This window comes from Equus asinus, chromosome 30 (genome assembly GCF_041296235.1).
Source record: "Equus asinus isolate D_3611 breed Donkey chromosome 30, EquAss-T2T_v2, whole genome shotgun sequence".
NCBI classification, from domain to species: Eukaryota; Metazoa; Chordata; class Mammalia; order Perissodactyla; family Equidae; genus Equus; species Equus asinus.
In genome coordinates this window covers 8,829,724-8,851,729 of record NC_091819.1, presented here as the reverse complement: position 1 = coordinate 8,851,729, position 22,006 = coordinate 8,829,724, and the positions used below count along the sequence as shown (strand labels likewise).

Genomic DNA, 22,006 nt, shown 5'->3' with positions numbered 1-22,006 from the left:
GGGTAGCTGACCAGAGGCTCATTGTTGACGGGGAGATGAGGCCACGCCCCTTGAATAATTCACGCATTTGCTTGGATCAGAACTCGGAGAGTCAATGCAGAGGCAAAAAAAATAGGAAAAGGATGTTGAAACTCTTGCTGAGCAGGACAGAGAACTGGGTCATGGGAACACCAGAAAGGGGACATGGGCTGCGTTTTGTGAAGCACAATCTCCCACAGAGGAGCCATCCTGAGATGCACAGTTGTAGACACGGGGCACTTGGAGCATCCTTTCAACTTGCTGGGCAGGGCTTGGTGGTAAAGTCGGTCAGACCCTAAAACTGCCATATCTCAAAGCTGATGGGGAAGCTTCTGGTTCCCGAACTAGCGCCAAGGGAAGGAACTGAAGCAAGGGAATCAGGGAAGGAAGGAAAATAAAGACCAAAAAGGGAAGGAAACGTGAACCCCAATACCATCCCCATCATGAATGGTCTGACACGTACCCATGAAATCAACTCTCTGGACACAAACAGCACGTACAGATGCTCATTTCCCTTTTCTCTACTTTCTTCTGTCTGAGTGCCCAGGCCACTCAGACTTTATTAAGCAGCATGTGTGGCGTGCGTGCATGTGTGACTAAATGAATTTTATTTTTATTTCCATTTATTAATCAACCGAATATATTTGTATTTATCACAAAAAATCTGGTTTCAACTAAAATAATAAGAAAAGCTCAAATGGATTCCTGACATTTTCTTTTGAAGAACTCAATGCATCTAGTCTAGTCTTTCTATGCAAATTTATCAAATGTGGATCATACACAAAGCTATTGATAAGTATATTAAAAGACAAACAATGGGGCTGGCCCCGTGGTGTAGTGGTTGATTTCAGAATGCTCCTCTTCAGTGGCCCGAGTTTGCATCCCAGGCGTGGACCTATGCCACTCACTGGCTGCCATGTTGTGGCAGCAACCCACATACAAAATGGAGGAAGATTGGCACAGATGTTAGCTCAGGGACAATATTCTTTAAGCAAAAAGAGGGAAATTGGCAACAGATATTAGCCCAGGGCCAGTCTTCCTCAGCAAAAACAAGCAAACATAAATCATAGAACAAATGTTTCTGGAATCAAGAAGTATCTTATGTAAGGTAAGTTCCTCCCATATTAACAGGAGAAAAACACAAAACCTCAGTAGTTTGACACAACAGAAGTGCATTTCTCAGGCATGTAAAGTCCATGTTATGTTTGTTGGTTTTATTGGGCAGGAGGGTTAGAGAGGTTCTGCTCTTACCCAGGCCTTCCAGGACCTGTCCGTCATCCTCAGCGGATGCTGATGTGATCTTCCTGGCCATCAATATCTAGCTGGCAGGTGAAGTAGGAAAACATGTGGATGACCACACAGATCTTCATGGACAGGGCCTAGAGGCAGTGTGATCATTTTAATCCACGTTCTATTGACCAGGACTAGTCACCTGGCCACAGAAGCCCTCAAGGGAGATGTACTCCCTGGTTAGACAGCCACTTCCCAGCAATAAATTTACACTATAAAAGTGAAACATGATGAGGCTAGCCCAGCGGTGTGGTGGTGAAGTTCACGCACTCTGCTTCAGCAGCCCAGGTTCATGGGTTCGGACCCTGGGCACGTACCTACACACTGCTCATCAAGCCATGCTGTGGTGGCATCTCATATACAAAGTAGAGAAAGATTGGCATGGATGTTAGCTCAGGGCCAATCTTCCTCACCGAAAAAAAAAGAAAAAGTGAAACATGAATACATAGCAGCCAGCCAGCTGTTTCTGCCTCAAGATGTTTAGTGTGGGAGACATGAGTATCCATAAACAGATCATTTCAGTACAGGATCCTTCCTATGGGCCAAATGTCCAGGAGGACTTTCTGGACAAGAAAAAAAAAATGGACTTATGTCTATGCCACTATTTGTAGTAACTGTTGCTAATAGCAGCAATTTTGTTTGACTCAGTTTACCCAATCTTTTCCTTAAAAGAAGCCATTCGTATTTGCAACATACCCCAAATGGCCATCTGCTAGTCATCTAACTACTTGAACATTTTATTCCAGTCCAAAAAGATAACTCAATATCTTATCAATAAACCTCACAATTTCTTACCTATATGCTTTCATTTCTTTAATAAACTTTATTAATGTGCCAAATTCCATATAAGTCCCAGAATATTGTGTTAGGGGTCTTGGGGGTTGCCTTTTTCCCCTATATAGAATAACTTCGCTTTGTCTTTGCCATCCAAATCTTACCATTCCTTTAAAATCCAGCTCATATCATTTTCTGATAAAGCCTTCATGGAACAATCAAAATTGCGGTTAATTTATCTTCTTCCAAATTCATATATTACTTTCTATCTCAGCCTTCCCTAAGCAGTTAATTTTATAGGGACTTACTTTGTGTCTCTTCTTTTTTTTTTTTTTTGAGGAAGATTAGCCCTGAGCTAACATTTGCAGCCAATCCTCCTCCTTTTGCTGAGGAAGACTGGCCCTGAGCTAACATCCATGCCCATCTTCCTCTACTTTATATGTGGGACGCCTTCCACAGCATGGCTTGCCAAGCGGTGCCATGTCCGCACCCGGGATCCAAACTGGTGAACCCCGGGCCGCCGAGAGGTGGAACATGAGAACTTAACCGCTGCGCCACCGGGCCAGCCCCTTTGTGTCTCTTCTACTGTTAACTTAAGCTGGTATTTTTTCTGAATTTCTATCTCCTATGGAAGCTTCTAGAGGGAAGGATCCATGTGTTAATTTTTTTTAATCTCCTAGGCATGCAGCATAAAGCTTGCAATAACAACTACTTATAAATATATTTTACTTTGAAAATATTTGTGAGAAATTCTAATTGTTTAATTGATATATCCATCCTTGTAGGGTAAAAATAAAGAAACACCCATAAAAGTGTTCTGTCAACTGTTAAGCTTTTCCTTAAAGGAAAGGAAAAAGTGATAATTGTGGTGGAGAATGGTGGACATTCAGCAGAATCTGATCTCTGCTCCTCCTGGGCAGTCAGATGTGGCTTCGTTCTCTAAAGTGGACTCTGAGTGGAAGTGACGTGTTCCACTGATGACCAGACCATGAGGCAGTGGGCGGGCCTCCTCCACCCTTTGTTCCACTTCCCGTGGGCGAGAACCTAGACAGGGACCCACCCAGCTTCAAGTGTGAAGATGACGCCAATGCCCCAGAGGAGGGCAGAGCTGCCCTTTCAGCCTCCTTGAAGGAGATGTTTTACCATTGCTTTTGGAGTCCCATTGTTATAACCTTTACCCTAGCTAGCACGGTAATATATGCATTATTATTGTATTTAAATTTCAGGTGAACAACCATATTTAATGGTTTGGCCCTCACGTCTGGTCAGGTTGGGCATAGGTGGGCCCAAGTCGCAGAGCTGGCCTGTCACCCTTGACAATGGACATCTTCAAGCATTTACCACAGTCATACAGACAAATTATATCTTTTTTTTTTAAATGTGCACCATGATGTGGAAAGCGTAGGAAGGTATCAACTTAGAGTTTTCTGAACGTCTCCCAAATTCTTAATGACAAATTCTTAACGACTATGCCATTAACGCCTCAACAGCATACATGTGGCCTCATGCCAGATATTGTATATTAAAAACAAACAAAAGTACTAGCCGAAAGCTATTGCCCTTTTTCAATGGATTCCTCATCCCTTCTTTGATTTTCTCTCTTTTCTGCATGAGCAATATGCAACAGGACAAATTTTCCTTTTGACTAAAATTGGAAACTAAAAGACCCTCCACCGCTCATTTCCCTTTCAGCCAAGCTCCTTGGAAAACACACAAAGGGAGATTTTTGTAACTCTTCTTGTAGTCACAATCCAGGCCCTTCCTTTCACATTCTTCCTGCTTCTTAAGGGTCAGAGCCTTCTTCTATGACCCGTGGTTTCTGTTCCTCCCTCTGGGTATTTGTTCAAGTTTCTGAGGTGGGATGGTGGTGTATTTCCACTAGGTTCTCTTTCAAACATGAGTCTCCTTGGCCTGCATGACTTTACTTTTCCGTTTATCAAAATGAACCCATGTTCCAGCCTCTATAACATAATTACAGAAAAAAATTCCAATTACAGCAGTTCGATTTATTCCAGGAAAATGTCTGACCAAAACAACTTTGCTCACATACCCCAAAAGCTAAATCGATGCTTTTAGTGGTATCATGAAAGGAATGTCATTGACAAAATGGGGCATCCTCCTTTAATACTCTGGAGTCCAGATCTGGAGAATGTTTGCAAATATCTCCGAGGGCTCCTGACCACCCTGAATGAACATGACTCAGTCCACAAGAACTTCTTTTTTTTTTCCTGTCCATTTTTTTCTTTTTTTTTTTTGTTTTGAGGAAGATTAGCCCTGAGCTAACATCTGCTGCCAATCCTCCTCTTTTTGCTGAGGAAGACTGACCCTGAGCTAACATCCGTGCCCATCTTCCTCTATTTTATACGTGGGACACCTGTCACAGCGTGGCTCGCCAAGTGGTGCCATGTCCGCACCTGGGATCCGAACCGGGGAACCCCAGGCCTCCGAGAAGCAGAACATGCGAACTTAACCGCTGCGCCACCAGGCCAGCCCCAACACAAGGACTTCTTAAATGTCTGTTCCACTCCAATACTATCTGGGAGGAAATCATGAGATGGGAAAGCGATAAAATTGGGCTTTCTGGCTAGCTAAGTCTTCTCTCATCTGCTCTGTGGGGGAGAAACAAACCCCACATCATTATATTCCACTGTCTGTAATCATAGAATGTCAGATCTAGGGCTATTGAATTTACCCTTCCTATTTGTAAATTATGAGGCCCCAGTGCAAAAAGGTTAAGAGCTTTATCCATAGAGACCCAAGTAATAAAGTCACAAAGTTAAAAATCCACAAGTAGATAGTGCACTGGAGCCTGCATCAGATCTGAGTTTTATAAACTGCCCCAGGCTGTCTCCCCAACTAAAGCTGGTCAACTTTAACCCGGTAACACTGTAACCTGGTAATAGTCCAGTAATACTTCATCAATACAATGCTCCCATAATACTTGCGAAACACAATGCTGCAGGCTGGTCTCTGTTTTCATTAAATGCATTAGAACAGGGCAGTTTACCACGTACAGAATTATACATCAGTAGCAAATCTATGGCTTACGAAGCTTGTCGAGGTGGAACAGAAAGTGCCGATAACACCATACGAATATTTTATTGAACAATAACTTTTGAGGCCTCGCTTGCGTCCAGCCAATGACTCTTCTGGACACGAGCATCACGTAGATGACCTCGTCCTGACTCCACATAACAGCCACTAATCGCCAGCTCGCTGATCCACCATTCCGTCTCCCCATTAGCTCGTATTCTGTCAGTGTAAATTTGGAAAGCAGGAAAAGAGCAAAATTCCACTAGATCCTGCTGAGAAAATTGCTGCCGGTAATTCACATGTGTTGCAGTAGACTGCATAAATTGAGAAAAAGTTCTCTTCTCTTTTACTTTTCCCTCATCTTTACTCTAGGTTTCTATCATTTCTCTCCTCTCTCTACACCTGGCCTTCCCCTTACCCAAAACCTACCTTCATTCATGAAAAAAGCATCTTCCATTTTCCCAGCGTTGAACTGTCCACCTTGAGAGCACTTAATAGTTATTTGTTTTTAAAAATAACTTGTGTCACCCACATCCAAACATTGTCAGTGAAAAACTGTCCAGACCCTCTTGTGTGGTCCCTCTCTACTCAAAACACAGGCTTATCATAATACTGACAACACGTATAATTTATTTAAATGATAATCATTGGACTGTAATGCCTTTGAAGGCAAAATGTCTGATTTATTTTTGCATCTCCATTTCAGATAAACATGTCTGTTTGCTGAATGAATGAACATGTCGTTCAATCTATTAATAAGCTCAAACAACAGTGCTCACTATTACTGTGTATGGGAATATAGGACTTAGGAAGAAAAACACTAAATAGTCCCTATAGTTAAGTGAAAGAGAGCAGAAAGGGAAAGAACTTTCTCCTTTGGTTCAGGAGGAGCTTTCCAGAGAATGGGAAAGACTGCATTCCTTACCTGGATTTTATATGCTTTTCTGGATGAAAGTCTTATTTTAGTTTGCATTATTTTCATCACTTGCAATAAATATGTGCCCTTTTTCTTAGGCGGTCTTTGTGTTTACCATTTCATTGTTTCCTTATCATAATTATAGTATATCTGATAAAAAGTCAGCATTTTCCTTAGGGTAGATTAGAATCTAAGGGAATTGGGAAGGAAGAATTTGGGAGGAGAAAGATGTTCCATCTAAGAAAGGGCAGAAAGTTGCTGTAATAGCTCTTCAAAAGAAGTGATGGCTGTAAATGCCGAAGAAACAGGAAAAATGAGAAAGGCCAGAAAAACAGAGAGGGGCAGTGAGTGAGGTTACAGGTGGTGAGGTAACAGGGCATATTGATCATCTGTTGTTTCATTTGACGTTGACTTGTCAGGATGTAAACCTTTTCATTTCATCCAATTTCCCAGACACACATACACCCAGTTGTTGTTTTGGTCTCCTCGGTAACATCTGCTTACTACCTAATAAACGCTTCATGTGAATGGAGAAATTTGTTGTTATTGTTGCCAATAAAGCGAGGAGGAGTCTGAGCTTGTCTATGTTGAGGCGCCAAAGAATAAGCAAAACCTATAATGAAACAGAGAAAAAAAACAGGAAGAGTGGAAAGCACGAAATTTAAGATCTCCAACGGCCCTTCACCCCCCAAATTCACAGAAAAATTGGTACGGTTTTTAGATCACACAGACTGAAATTCAAGTTTCAGAGACATTTTTACCTAGAACTCGAGGGACAAAGAAAGCCCCAGAGAAGCATGATCTGCACGTGGTTTCTGAGAATGAACCCTCCAGTGTAAACTGAAATAAAATGATTAAAAGATGGTTTCAGAGAACTAGACTGATGCACAGAGATTTTGCTAAACTAGACTTGGAACGCATCTTGACTCTACATACTGGACCGGTATTCATCCTCACACTGAAAGGTAATTAGCAAACGTGCTGAAGAAGAGTTGAAGAAGTTTTTGGTTGGTTTACAGGAAACTGTTTCAAGTGACGAGCTACAGAGGATAGAACTCAGCTCTGTTTGTTACAAGAAGGGGTGTTTGCTTCAGTGAGCGACTGTGAAGGGGTAGGACAAAGTGGAAATAAAATCTCGACAAAAACGGTATCTTTCTCAATCGTGTATTACGAAGTTTCCTAGAAGTGTTTACCTTAACATTCCTTGGAAGGACACAATCTTTTACTTCTTCGTTGAAACCAAAGTATTACTTTTCGCTCAAGAACTCTATGGCTCCTCTTGGAGACTCATATGCCCAAAATTTAATCTGGAGGTTTAATATTACAACCCACAAAAGGAGTTCTTTACAATTTGCAAAAATGAAAAACCATTTATTCTATTATTTTGGAGATTTTCTTCATATCATCAAAGGCGACTGTGATGATTAGTTTCATGTGTTGACTTGGCTAGACTATACTACCCAGTTACTCAAACAAATACTAATCTAGGAGTTCCTATGAAAGGTATTTGGTAGATGTGGTTAACATCTACAATCAGTTGACTTTAAAAAAGGGATATTACCCTTGATAACGTGGGTGGGCCTCACCCATCAGTTGAAAGGCCTTCAGGGCAAAATCAAAGTTTCCCTGAGGGAAACATCAGCTCCTGGCTGAGAGTTTCCAGCCTGCTAGCCTGCCTTTGGACTTGCCAGCTCCCACAGTCACAGGAGCCAATTCCAGACAGACAGATAGACAGATAGATAGATAGACAGACAGATCGATCCTACAGTCACAGCAGCCAATTCCAGACAGATAGAAACATAGATACATAGATAGATAGATCAATAGATAGATAGATAGACAGATAGATAGATAGATAGATAGATCCTACTGGTTCTGCATCTATGGAGAATTCTGACTGATACAGTAGAAAAACACAGGTTTGCCTAATACTGACGAGAATAGCTGTGAGAGAGAGATGGTTAACCTAGCAAAAAAATTTAATTGCTGAGTTTCTTAGATAGTAGACACATAAGAATATCTCCTTGAGTTGAGAAATTAGATAAAAGCCAGCTAAAAAAAAGAAGCTAAGCAATATCAAGAGTTACTAGGGGGCCGGCCCCGTGGCCGAGTGGTTAAGTTTGCGCACTCGGCTGCGGCAGCCCAGAGTTTCGCCGGTTCGGGTCCTGGGCACGGACATGGCACTGCTCATCAGGGCACGCTGAGGTGGTGCCCCATGTACCACAACTAGAAGGACCCATAACTAAAATATACAACTATATACTGGGGGGATTTGGGGAGAAAAAGCAGAAAGGAAAAAAAAAGTTGCAAAAGACAATTTGATTATTGCCCAGTCTACATTTTAAGAGAAAAATATCTTTAGAGAGAAAAATTCAGTCTACGTTTGGAGAAAAATACGCCACGTCATATAGTACTAAGATATGTGTCTTAACCACCCCCCCCCCAAATTGTAATCTCCTGTAAGGCAAGGAACATGTCTTAGAAAGCTTTGCTGACAGCAGGTACACAATAAGTGGTGGCTGGATACAAGAATAAATAGGGGCTGGCCCAGTGGCACAGCAGTTAAGCACGCACATTCCGCTTTGGCGGCCCAGGGTTCACCAGTTCGGATCCCGGATGCTGACATGGCACCGCTTGGCAAGCCATGCTGTGGAAGGCGTCCCACATATAAAGTAGAGGAAGATGGGCATGGATGTTAGCTCTGGGCCAGTCTTCCTCAGCAAAAAGAGGAGGATTGGCTGCAGATGTTAGCTCAGGGCTAATCTTCCTCAAAAAAAAAAAAAGAAAGAAAGAAATTAGCATCCTGACTATGAGTCATTCGGCACATATTGACTGGATGCCGTCTATGTTGCAGCCCTGGACTGAGTGTGGGGTTACAGTGGTAAACACACACAGCCCTTCCCTCAGGGAAGCATGCCATGGTTTATCTAACCCAGTGTCTGACAAAGGTGCCCAGGGATATACTGAAGAAAAAGAGATTATCCTGGTTTATGTCAAACTCAGACAGCTGGCAGTTTTTTTCCCAGAATGTTTAGTTTGGCTTCTTAACCACTATACGCTTAAATCATCTTGTGGAGACAATAAGGTAATTAAAGGCATGGTGGGAGTTGTCAGACAGCCCCAAGCCTGTAGCTTGCCATCACCACCACCTATGACCTTGGCCAAGGTGTTTAACATCTCTGAGCTTCAGGGTTCCCGACTACAAAATGAGAACAATACCTAACTGACAGGGGGTGTGCATGTGTGTGTGTGGTGTGTAGAATAAAGCACGGTTAGTAAAGCTTGCAGCTCAGGGCCTAGCATGTGGAAAGTTAGCAATAAATGGTAGCAGGATTTGATGTATTTTGCATTTAAAAGCCACACAATCTCTGGGGTGACAAGTGTCTTAAAGTAACCACTACGCTAAATAATACTTCCTTCTACACAGCAAAGCTTACCTCCACGAGGCTCCGAGGAGCGTCCCTTCTTTCAGAATGACGTTAGGACGTGCTCAAAGCTTTAGTTTACCCGAGGGAAAATCCCCAACATGTGATGGTAACGCTACACAGAGAAATTTCAAGGAAAAAAAATATAGATATAAATATACATTGATAGGTTTATATATTCAAATATAACTGTGTATATACAATTTATAAATATAAATAATAGGCACATAAGATTCATGAGAATCATAGGCTATTAGCTCTGGAAGAAGTGCTGGAAATCACCTAGATCTCATTTTATAAAAGTCTGGAAAAGCAAAATAACTTCCTCGGGCACTAATTAGTTAGTGGCATAGTGAAGACAAGCCATCAGTTCAGAGAGGTGATCCTTTATCTATCACATTGTTATATTAATTATATCATAATATTTATCACTTACCTATCATTTATCTCCATACTTTGCAATTATTGTTTCTCAAAGGGATAAATGCTATTTCCAATACAAATCCTAATACTTAAGACATTCTCTGTAAACATAAAGACAATGCTTTGTCCTCTAACATAACACACACTTATTAATAAAAGTCTCTGGTCACTCCATGAGAGGCGCAGGGAACCATGACTGGGGGCCAGTCTGTCTGTCCTTCCTGTGGGGCAGGCACTTGGCTAAGGGCTTTGCTTGGGTTTTCTCACTAATCCTCACCCACGACCCTTTAGGATACATACTTTGACTCTGAATATTGTCCAGCTGGGTTCACTCAGGCTCAGCGAGGTTGGGTGATTCATACAAGTTCACGCTGCTGCCCATTGATAAGGCACGACTGGAAGCTCTTCAGCCCGACTCCAAAGGCTGCAGACATATGGGAGTCTCTTGGCATTACGAATTGCTAAATCCCTCTCTTTTATCTTATTTCCTAGTGTCTAGGCTTCCCTGCCTAACCCATGATCAACCGTGCTAAGCGCTTGACTTCATTCTCAAGCTGGTTGACAGGAGATTACAGCCACATAAATCAGAAAAAACAGCCCTGGGTTTTGTGCTGATGCAGCGAAGGAGTGGTATGTGTCAGCCTGGGCCTTTTGCACCTGTAGATGATGACACGGGAGTACAGTTCCTTGGGGTGTGAGGGCAACTGCCCAACAGCAGGGCCCAGTGTCCCATGGACCTGAACAGAATCAACATTTCCCAGAGCCCTTTTGAAATCACTAAGGAGATAGCATTACCCAAATATCTTTAAAAGGCCACTGCCTTTAGCAATTATCTTCCCTAATCTGGGATGCTAAATTCAAACAGAAAATGGGTACAGAATGTGACAAAGTCATCTTTTCTCCTTCAAATTTACAGCAGAGTACGTTGATGTCCGCACTGTTCATTTGACAAAGAGCACAGAAATTGAAATCGGAAACTGGCGCCCACTTCACATTAGCTACATAACCTAGGGCTTGTCAGGGACCCTGGAGGAACTTCAGTATCTTTTATATAATGGAACTGGTTCCATCTACTTTTATTTACTTAATGCATATATTATGCCCACCAAATGAGAATGTTTTGGACATGGATGTGAAAAATATAAAATGCTGTACAAATCCCTGATGTTACTAGCAACTAGCAGTGTTCGAAAAGAAGGCTCTGGAAGGTTTTTGATGACATGTTCATAGCAGGTAGTTTAGTGAGGCGGAGGGATTTCAGGCCTGCTCTAAATGGAATGGTAGAAACCACTGAGGACACTGTGCTCCCCATTGTTAAGGGGAAGCCCACCTGTCCAGCCCAGGTCTCAGACTCCAAATGGCAGAGCTGGAAGGGACTTTTAGAGATGATCCATGCAGACCCTTAGATTATTTAGACACTTAGGGAACCAAAGACACAGAGACACAAGGGCTTGTCCAAACCCGTCCAGCGTACCCAAAACAAAAGGAGACTAGAACTCAGCTCTCTGGGAGTTAAGTCTGGTGTTCTTTTAATGTTGCCTTACTCTCTTCTGCATTTTGATTATTAAAATCTAAATTTTCTTTGAAAACAATCTAAAAGTAGAAATTTTCATGATTAATCCAGTGGCCTCTAACGGCCAGATAGTATTTTCAGAAAGCATCACAGGGTAATTCAGACAAAAAGAAAATGACCTCAGGGCAGGTATGGGACCCTGGCTCGCAAATCACCACCCAAAGATGACAACCAACAGTTAATCTTGCCACTAAATGCCGTAACCACAAACAGTGTGACTCTTTTCCTTCTTTCTCTGGTTATTCCAGAGACAAGAAAGTACCAGCTTTTGGGGAACTTCTGGAAAAAAAGGAGACTAGGTGAGACATTTTTTTCCGTCAAGTTTATTTAAAACCCAAGGATGGTGATGGGCTTTTGAAGGGTATTAAACCCATCCTTCCTTCTCAAACACCCTATGTTAGCTCCACCCACTCAATGCTTTTTATAAATAAGACCACGTAGTCACACAACAAAAGGAAGTAACCAAAACTGGTGGTTGCTTAACTATTTCACACGTTTAAAAGCTTTAACTGACTTCAACTGAGATACACACTTGCAACTGAAACTTTGAATATGGCACATAAATTCTTGCAGTTGGAAGCTCCATTAAGAGGCTCACTTACGCAATCTTGCACCTGAAGAAAATATTCTCCCTGTGAGATCCTGCACAGAAAGCCATCGGGCAGCTCCTAGAACTAATCTTGTAATGAGGCATTCCTTACTGGAGGAGGCGGGTCAGGGGTTGGCAAGGCCACTTCATTTATGTATAATAATTATTATTTAAATGCCTGGCTCTCCATATCTTCTACCACTTGGTCCCGTTGCCATATGCATTCATGGTATCCCATACCTCCCCCCTTGGCATTCACCTCATTTTCTTCTAGGTTTCACAACCTCTCCCTCTTTGAATGCAGGGGCTGTGTCTGTCTTATTCCTCCTCTTTCCCGGGCATCTGGCACTCCACCTAGCAAGAGACAACTAATAAATATTTCATGATTTCCCGCTTAATGGTTTTGGTATATTCCCTAGAGATTTGCAGAATAAATCAAGTTATTTTTCCACGTGACATCCTTTACATATTTTAAGAATAACAACCTCAAATCCTGTGGCAACTCTTGACCTGACTGGTCCCCGAACCTGCCCCATTGCAGTCACTGTCCCCAGAATGTGCCTGCATTCGTCAAAATCCCCTAAAGAATGTTACAAAGACTGGGAGCAGAGGATGCCAGCAGAATACAATGAAACTGTTCTCTCTTGAGTCCACCTCTCCTCTGTCAACACAGTCTGTGTCTGCATCTTTTTCTCACTTAATCACATCATATGTTTGGATTATATTGCATTCAGGTCCTATTTATTTTCATGTGAATTTATTTGAAGGAAGCACTCCTTACTGCTTGAATTAGATAGAAAATTTGAATGTATTCCTGCTAACTTTTTCAGTCCATATCCCATGTTATTAAGAACATTGTTTATTCTTTTTTTTTTTTCCTTTTGAGAAAGATTAGCCCTGAGCTATCATCCGCCGCCAATCCTCCTATTTTTGCTGAGGACAATCGGCCCTGAGCTAACATCTGTGTCCATCTTCCTTTATTTTATATGTGGGATGCCTGCCACAGCATAGCTTCATAAGCAGTGTGTAGGTCTGTACCCGGGATCCGAACCGGTGAACCCCAGGCCGCCAAAGCGAGCTCGTGAACCCAACCACTATGCCACCAGGCCAGCCGAACATTGGTTAGTCTTGGTTCTCTCATTTGATTCTTGAGATGCCCCCCGCCCTCCCTCCAACTGTCCACAATGTTAGTGTCATATGCACCTTGAAAAGGACTAGAATTGAAAGAGTGATCCTGGTGACAACAGAAACCCAGAATTTTTTAAATTGTTCTGTAACTTTAGAGAAAATGGTCCCTAACTATGTCCAGCACGGATGTGAGACCATCCTATGTAGGAGGCCCCTAGGAAATGCCAACAGACATGAATCATCACCATCCTTCCTCTGAAAGAGCCCATCTTTCTGCTCAGAATGGCCCTCCTCCTTGTAAACAAACTCAAAAATGAGGAATGCAGGAGGCATCATCTGATAGTCAAAAGGTTGAAGCCTTTTACATATGGTAGCCAATTGGAGATTCTTCAAATCTAAGCTGATCATTTTTCTATAAATCTGCATTAATTTTTTTTTTTTTTTGCTGAGGAAGATTAACCCTGAGCTAACATCCATGCCCACCTTCCTCTACTTTATATGTGGGATGCTGCCACAGCAAGGCTTGCCAAGTGGTGCTGTGTCCACACCCGGGATCCGAACCGGCAAACCCTGGGCTGCCGAAGCGGAACATGTGAACTTAACCACTGCACCACTGGGCTGGCCCCTCTGCATTACTTTTTAATACCCACCTCTACTCCAGGTATCCCCACCAGAATTCCAGATTAGGACCAATCCTTATCTTTACTCTTTCCTGTCCCCACTGCCTTTCTCCAATCTATTAGTAACCCCTGTCACGGCATCCTTCAAAATGTCAAGGAGATTCCTCTTTTTCCTCATATTCTATGCTCGATTTATTTAATCCACTTAACAAATACAAATTAAGATCTTACCCCGTGCCAGGCAATATATTTGTTGTTAGGGGTACATCTCATTCCAGAAAGTGACATAAATGAGTCATAAAGTTCCAAAACAAAAGAAAGAAATAAAACATGACACGAAAAACAAGAGAAAATGGGAGAAAAATCAGACCAGGTCTATCAAACGGAGTGAGGAGTGAGTTTTAAAACCCATCCCATGAAGATCTAGACACCACAGTTGAATCAGAGTTACCTTGAATTTTTGGACAGTCAAGGAGAAGTGGAAAAACCTAACCCATTTCACAATCAAAATTGTTCCTAACATTAAAAACAGAATTGCCCAGAAAAACCGTTCTTCTTTGTCCTAGAAGCAGAAAAGCATTTTTCCTCAAGGGTCCCTATGGAAATAGAAATGATCAAGTGTTTCCTCTCAGAAAAAAAAAGAAACGATACCAAGTTTCTCTCTAATGACTTTCCTATTTATTTTCCCTTTCACCCAGGCATCCCCTTGACTCACTTCCTATTCACTTTTCAACCCACTGCATTTGAAACTTCTATCCTCACAACTTCTCTGAAACTGCCTGACATACGAGGTTCACGTGCCCGGTGACTTCACACTTCCATTTGCTACAAAATATTCTCATCTGCTCCACCTTCCTGACCTTGCACGTTACTGCTAGAAGAGTTTGCATAGAGAACTACCTTGATGTGGTTGTTCTCCAGCTGAGGAACCTACTGAACACCAACCACATCAAACTAGAACTCTTCTTCCAGTTTCTAAGGTGTTCAGATCCAACTTTATTTCCTGTACTCAACACACACTCACAAGTCCAATCACAGAGCATGCTATGTTTGGTGCCTAATCATTATACTCCTCCCCTCTTGAAGCCTCCGTGTCCCTACCCATCTGTTCAACCCTGGTTCTAGGCTCTGAGCAATCCTACGCTTAAAACAAGGGGAAACAAGAATCTCTCCATTAATAATTTACTGGGGGTATGTTGAACCAGTCTTGCTGCTTACTTCCACTTTGACACAAGTAGCTTTCACCTTTTCTTCTGATCACTAGTGCCTCATACTGACTTAATTTACTTTTTATCAACCCGATGTACCCAGGCACTAATATTAGACCCCCACTAATGGATCTCCACTAACTTCCCATCTTGTGGGTCTTCCGTTTGTTGACTGCTGCTTCGGCCTCCGTCGACAGACCCTCTCCTGCTTGATGTCTACTTGTTTGGGACCCTTGATTAGAGTGACCCACCTTCCTTTCTCCCCACAGTCGAGCACCCTGGTTTCACACACTGACCAACATGTCCACTTCTCAGATGACCTTGATTCCATGTTTTAGAGCTGGCCTAGACTTGAGTCCGTCAATTCTAGTTCATAGATTTCTTCAGTCTGGCCCATCCTGTAAATGGATAGATTCAGCCTTTTCATTATAGGATCCACAACAGTATTTATCCCACTCCAGTGTTTTTTGTTTCTTTCTCTTTTTTCCCAGTTTTTATTGAGATATAGTTGATACACATATATATTGTGAAACAATGACCACAATCAAGCTAATTAACATATCCATCATATCACATGGTTATCTTTTTTTTTATGAGGATGATTATGATCTACTCCCTTAGCAAATTTCAAGTGTACAATACAGTATTACAGTCACTTGCCACATAACGATGTTTCCCGTCAAGGACAGACCACATACATGATGGTGGTCCCGTAAGATTAGTACCACAGAGCCCAGATGTGTAATAGGTTATACTTGCCACACAACGATGTTTCCCGTCAAGGACAGACCACATACATGATGGTGATCCCGTAAGATTAGTACCACAGAGCCCAGATGTGTAACAGGTTATACCATCAAAGTTTGTGTAAGTACACTCTATCATGTTCACACAATGATGAAATCTCCTGACAACCCATTTCTCAGAACGTATCCTCATCATCAAGGGACACGTGTTTGTATTAACCGTAGTCGCTGTATTGGGCATTAGTTTTCCAGACCTTATTCATTCTGCATAACTGAAATTCTGAACCCTTTGACCAACATCTCCCCATTTTCCCCACCTCCCAGCCCCTGGTAACCACTATTCTATTCTAGTCTCTGCTTCTAAGAGTGTTTTTTTTTTTTTTTGCTGTTCACCATTTTTAGAATGCTATACCTCTCTTCTCAAAGCCAAATCCATCCTTTAAAGCCCACTTCAAGTCCTACTTCACTGAGAATATTATAGTTTTTCACTAGTATATCATCTTTGAACTTTATAGTAGTTTTCATCTGTACCACATAAAATGTCTTATAATTCTCTGTTCCCCCAAGTATATAACACAATTGTTGCTAACAACATTGCAGTTACATAGCAAATATTTTATCTCAGCATGAAATTGCATTTCAAAATTCAGAATATTTCAAAATAGGAGAGTTGTATGGAACTTTTATGAAACAAATTATAAAGTGCTGGACTGTAAATTTAACCCATATATAGATGGAAAGATAGATAGTAGATAGATAGATAGATAGACTATTTACATGATGTCAAAGCTGTAGAAATACTTTAGTCCCAAGCTCTCAGTCATCTTCCAACATAAATTCTATTCTGTTGTTGGTGTTTATCTAAAAAATATATATTAAGTAAAAGACAAACTGGGAAGAGTAAAATATAAACCCCATAATGGAAGTAGACTTTGAATTAACTTCTTTAGGTTAAATTCTCTCTTAAAGATTATAATGATTGTATCAATATACCTTGTTGTGACTTTTTTGTACATTAAAAAAGTATTTAGCCTCATATGACCAAACTTCCTATAAATTATGTTTATTTAATATTTTTTGACAAATATGAGCAATTAAAAGTTGGTTTTGATGGATTAACAGAAAAGAACTATCATTGCCACACAAAACAAAGTGAAATAGCTCGATTGGATCTCTAGAGTCTTACCTAGCTTTACCACTGTAGGATTCTATGAAATACTAAAGCATCTGCTGCCGACAGATTCTTGAGATAACTTTCTTTTTGATAATGTATAGACTGTATACAAAGAAACGGACCCGGATAACTTTTTCTTATGGTTTTTAACTTTATTCCAAGTCTACAGTCTTTGTGATTAGAAGAATAGATTTAAGTCTAGGCTCCATCAATAAATAGCTGTGTGACCGAGGACAAGTCAACCTCTTTGACTTTATTCCCTCATTTATAACATAGGGATAATAAAAATACTTACCCTTTCTTCCTCAAGATAATATCATGAAAAACATATGAGAGAACATATATTAAAGTGCTATGCAAATAATGTTTTATATAAAATTTAATTATTATTTTTGTCAATAAACATAATCACAAATCTTTCAAGATTACAGTCATTCAACTTGAAACAGCTAAAATTTTGCATTCACATCCGATGACTTCTTCCTGCCTTGGTTACCAGCGAATGGCCAAGCTTGTTGCTGTAAATAAATGGGCACTAGGCTGTTTCTAAAAAATACATGTGGCTCAAGATTAGACTTCTTCCCCTTTGTGGTCTCACATGTCTGACCACACAGCTATTTTTAATCATGGCCTATGCTTTTGGGTGACATCTAACACCACACGTAAGCGTCATCATCCTTATCGAGATGGGGAGATATATGACGTTTTGTGGATTACAATGTACTTCTTGTTTTGTTTTCTTTTGTTTTCCTTATCATTTTAATATGTGGGTGTTTTTTTTCTCTTGAGAAAGATTAGCCCTGAGCTAACATCTGCTGCCAATCGTCCTCTTTTTGCTGAGGATGAGCTAACATCCGTGCCCATCTTCCTCTACTTTATATGTGGGACGCCTACCACAGCATGACGTCCCAAACAGCGCCATGTCCGCACCCGGGATCCGAACCGGCGAACCCTGGGCTGCTGAAGCGGAACGTGCGCGCTTAACTGCTGTCCCACCAGGCCAGTCCCTTATCATTTTAACATGTGCTTCTACTTTGGTAACTTTGAAAACATTCAGATCACCTCACCATATTGAGATAGCCTAGACCACTAGTTCCTCAAGTCTGTAAAGTTCTGATATGAAAGTGGGCTAGCCAACTGTACTTGACCTAATTTATTTAACTAATAAAAATGTTTTCAAAGAAAGTTTATAAAACGACAATGAATTCCCATTATTTTCAACTCTAAAATAAATTTTAAAAAAGCACTAAAGGCTGAATGATAGTATTTTAATAACCATTTGGAATCCCAACTTAGGCTGCGTCTTTAATGCTACCGCATAATGGCTGCATGCTCTTCGCCATTTCAGCTGCTTACAAAGTCTTGATGGAGAAAACATGACAAAGACTCATGAATATGTGGCCTATTGGATTGGTTAAAACATCATTAATATTATGAGCTTATTAGTTCTGCATAGTGTTTTAGAGTTTACAAAGAGCTTCCATAGACGGCACATTGTCCTGGACTGAGCACCAACTTGGAGGTTCAAATCCCAATCATCCTATCTCCTGGCCCTGTGAACTCGGGCAACTCAATTATTTATATTACCTGTAAAAAGGAAACAATAATATTTATCATGAAAGATTATTTCGAAGTGTCAACGAAAAGCTGACAAGGTATTTATAGCAGTACCTGCTATCTTAGTAAAACGTTATCTTGCCTTTCTTCCTGTTATCTGGAGAACTTATGAGTTCAAAAAGGCAGGCATCCTTATTATTCTCATTAAGGATAAGACTCAATGTTTAATGACTCGCTCAATGTCATATTGATTGTAAACAGAAATGGGACAAGAATCAAATCTCCCAGACTGAATCCAATGTCTTTACAATATCAGAGTACTAACCTGTCTTTCATGAACTGGTTTTATCATTTGACCCCTGCCCCCCAAAATTACCAGCTGTGTATAAGATGTGTAACTCACTGTAAAATCTACATATGAGCAATGAATCAAAATCATGAATGAGCCAATACCCAATATTTTCACTTGTAGGTATAGATGTAATGTAAACGGTTGCGTTCTGACTTTTGATAATGTAATACAATTATATCTCTATTTCTATTCCATTCTATTTCTAAGAATTGATACAAAAGTTGTGTCTCTATTTTAATGCTGTTGTATTACCATATAAGAAAATGACACGCATTAGAAATAAACACGTCAGAGACCCAAAGTTGTTAAGGCTCAAAAAACCTTTTCTGCTGCAATTTTTACAATATGTGAAAACATCTATTACTGAAATGTGATTACTGGGAGTCTGTGAATATGCGCCAAGAGAATAAATTTCACACACACTGAACCATATGGACTTTTTACGTCCATAGACTATCCCAGAGAAGATTGTTTTGACAAAACCCTCTGAGAAGTCAGAAAGAATCTATGACCCAAATAAAATTCCTACAATCAGAATCAAATCCCTTACCCATATAATACTGTCTGCTTCTCTTTTTACATACGCATTCAGAAACTACAACTCCCAGAACACAGTACGGCTATGAGAAGAGAAGCATCCTAAAATGAGTGTACTCCACAGGTAAACAGTGAGAGGAAAGGTGAGACAAGTTGCCATGGGGACTAGCTGCCCACCCCACAGGATGGGGTCAGCCTCCAAGGCCATTTCATCCTCAAAGATGGAACAGAGTGGGTTGGGGGCCGGGGGTTGTCAGCACAAAGGTGTCTGCCATTGACTCCATTCCTCAACATCACACTCCCAACCACTAAGGCCTCTCAGTAAATTTCCTCCAAATAAACACAGCACAGTTCAAAAGAATTATGATGGATAAAAAATGTATCTTTCTTACCAGGCATATGTTCCTTCTAAAGAGAATAAATGTATCTCTTTTGAAGATGAGAAAGAACATTAGAAAAGTTGATCACAAAGAAAATCGTCGATAAATTTCCCAAAGAAGAAATTACACAGACCACAATTCAATAAAATTTGATATTAGGGGCCAGCCAGGTGGCGCAGTGGTTAAGGTTGCACGTTCTGCTTCAGCAACCCTGAGTTCACTGGTTCAGATCCCGAGTGAGGACCTACACACTGCTTGTCAAGCCATGCTGTGGTAGGCATCCCACATATAAAGTAGAGGAAGATGGGCGTGGACGTTAGCTCAGGGCCAGGCTTCCTCAGCAAAAAAAGCGGAGGATTGGTGGCAGATGCTAGCTCAGGGCTAATCTTCCTCCAAAAAAAAAAAAAAAATCCATAACCAATCCGCTTTTTGCCAGCATAGCTTCCTTGTTCCTGCTCCCTTCTGTCTATAAAAGTCTTTCATTTCCTACAGCTCCTCAGTGCTCCTTTCTCTCTGCTAAATTAGATGCTGCCCAATTCAAATAGATTTTGTTCAAATAAACTCTTAAAATCTTTAATATGCCTCAATCTATCCCTTAACACTCCCTATCCTGATACCACAGTTCTATGGAAACCCCCAGAACAACCAGAGATTTGAATTCAGTTAGAGGAGATGAGAAATTTCAGTTTCTTGAATACCTCAGTTAATGGATTGAAATCCACGTTCACTCACCTGTTGAGGGAAATGAGAATGCAAATAGATATACAGGCTTGTGCCACATCATGACATTTTGGTGGACAGACCGCATGTATGAAAGTAGTCCCATAAGCTTAGCACCACATAGCCTAGGTGTGTAGGAGGCTATACCATCTAGGTTTATGTAAGTACCCTCTACGATGGTCGCACAACAACAACAAAATTGCCTGACACACATTTCTCAGAACATATCCAGGTCGTTAAGCAACACACAACAGCATTTCTATACAAATGTAAAATACACACTTGGTGTGGAATATATACTTTGCATGCCAAGACGTCTTTTTTCTTGCTCTATTTTCTTTGGGATTAAGGTTATCTAAACTCTGGCTATCTCATCAATCTCGTACAGACCAAATCCTGGATGTGCTAGGTAAATAGCCTTCTGCTGTAACTCAGGCAATAAGTCAGCTATGAAGCTGCTATGAAGAAGTCTGCCTGTGGGAGCAGAGAGCAGGGAAATCGGACCTAGCCTGGGGGACCAGGGAAGGCTTCCCAAAGCAAGTGGCATTTTCACACAGGTTCCTGGGTGAGGGAGCCTCCCCTAAACCTGTCCAGTAGGTTTTATCACACCCTTTCTACAGCGAGGAAAAGGGTGATCGAGTTTGCCTGGGGGAAGGTCAGGTACTGGGGCACTGAAGGGGTTCAAGGAGCTTTATTTAGCCTTATCTATAACTGTTCACTTTTCATAAGGAGAATAGCTTTGTGTATTACTTGTGTAATTAAAAATCCATTTTTAGGGCCGGCCTGGTGGCGCAGCGGTTAAGTTCGCACGTTCCGCTTCAGCGGCCTGGGGTTCACTGGTTTGCATCCCAGGTGCGGACACTTGTCAAGCCATGCTGTGGCAGGCATCCCACATATAAAGTAGAGGAAGATGGGCATGGATGTTAGCTCAGGGCCAGTCTTCCTCAGCAAAAAAGAGGAGGATCGGCAGCAGATGTTAGCTTGGAGCTAATCTTCCCCCCCTAAAAATCTATTTTTCCATACATCTAAATACCTTATGTCCGAGATCACCTAGCAAATAATTGCCAATGATGGGATTCCAACTTCAACTCAAGTCTGTCAGACCCCAATGCTCGTAACCAATATGCTCTGGAAAACACCTAACCTTCCAATAATAAGCCAATGGGTATGGAAATCACAGTAAAAAGAATATGGAATGGGATATTTTCATTGAGGTGTCTGAGGCTCAGATGCTTTTGATGCATAGAGAGGTCTCCAACAGATCTTCCAGCATTTGGGACTCAAATCCTGCTCCAGAGCAAGAATCCAATGCTCTTCTTCCTACTAACGTATGTTCATCCATTTTTCCACATAAAAGCTGTGACATTCCTCTGGCTGCAGGTACTGTAACTTGTACATACTGTTCTGAACGATGAAGAAAAGATGCAGAACTTAAACAAACAAATACTAAGGGCAGGACCTGCATCCTTGGCCCATAATGGCAGAAATTTCTCCCTGTTGTCAAACACACACACATCACACTCTCTCTCTCACACACACACAC

General features: G+C 41.2%; 1 long non-coding RNA gene across 1 annotated transcript in view; it reads right to left on the bottom strand.

Moving 5' to 3' along the window:
- Window positions 1-2,486: 2,486 nt before the first annotated feature.
- Window positions 2,487-22,006, bottom strand: part of LOC139042578 (uncharacterized) — a 34,835-nt gene continuing 15,315 nt past the window's right edge. The window contains exons 2-4 of the long non-coding RNA XR_011499478.1: window positions 12,301-15,395; window positions 9,469-9,571; window positions 2,487-6,644 (exon numbers count right to left, since the gene is read on the bottom strand). This is a non-coding gene — a long non-coding RNA (uncharacterized lncRNA). The remainder of the gene's footprint in view (window positions 6,645-9,468; window positions 9,572-12,300; window positions 15,396-22,006) is intronic.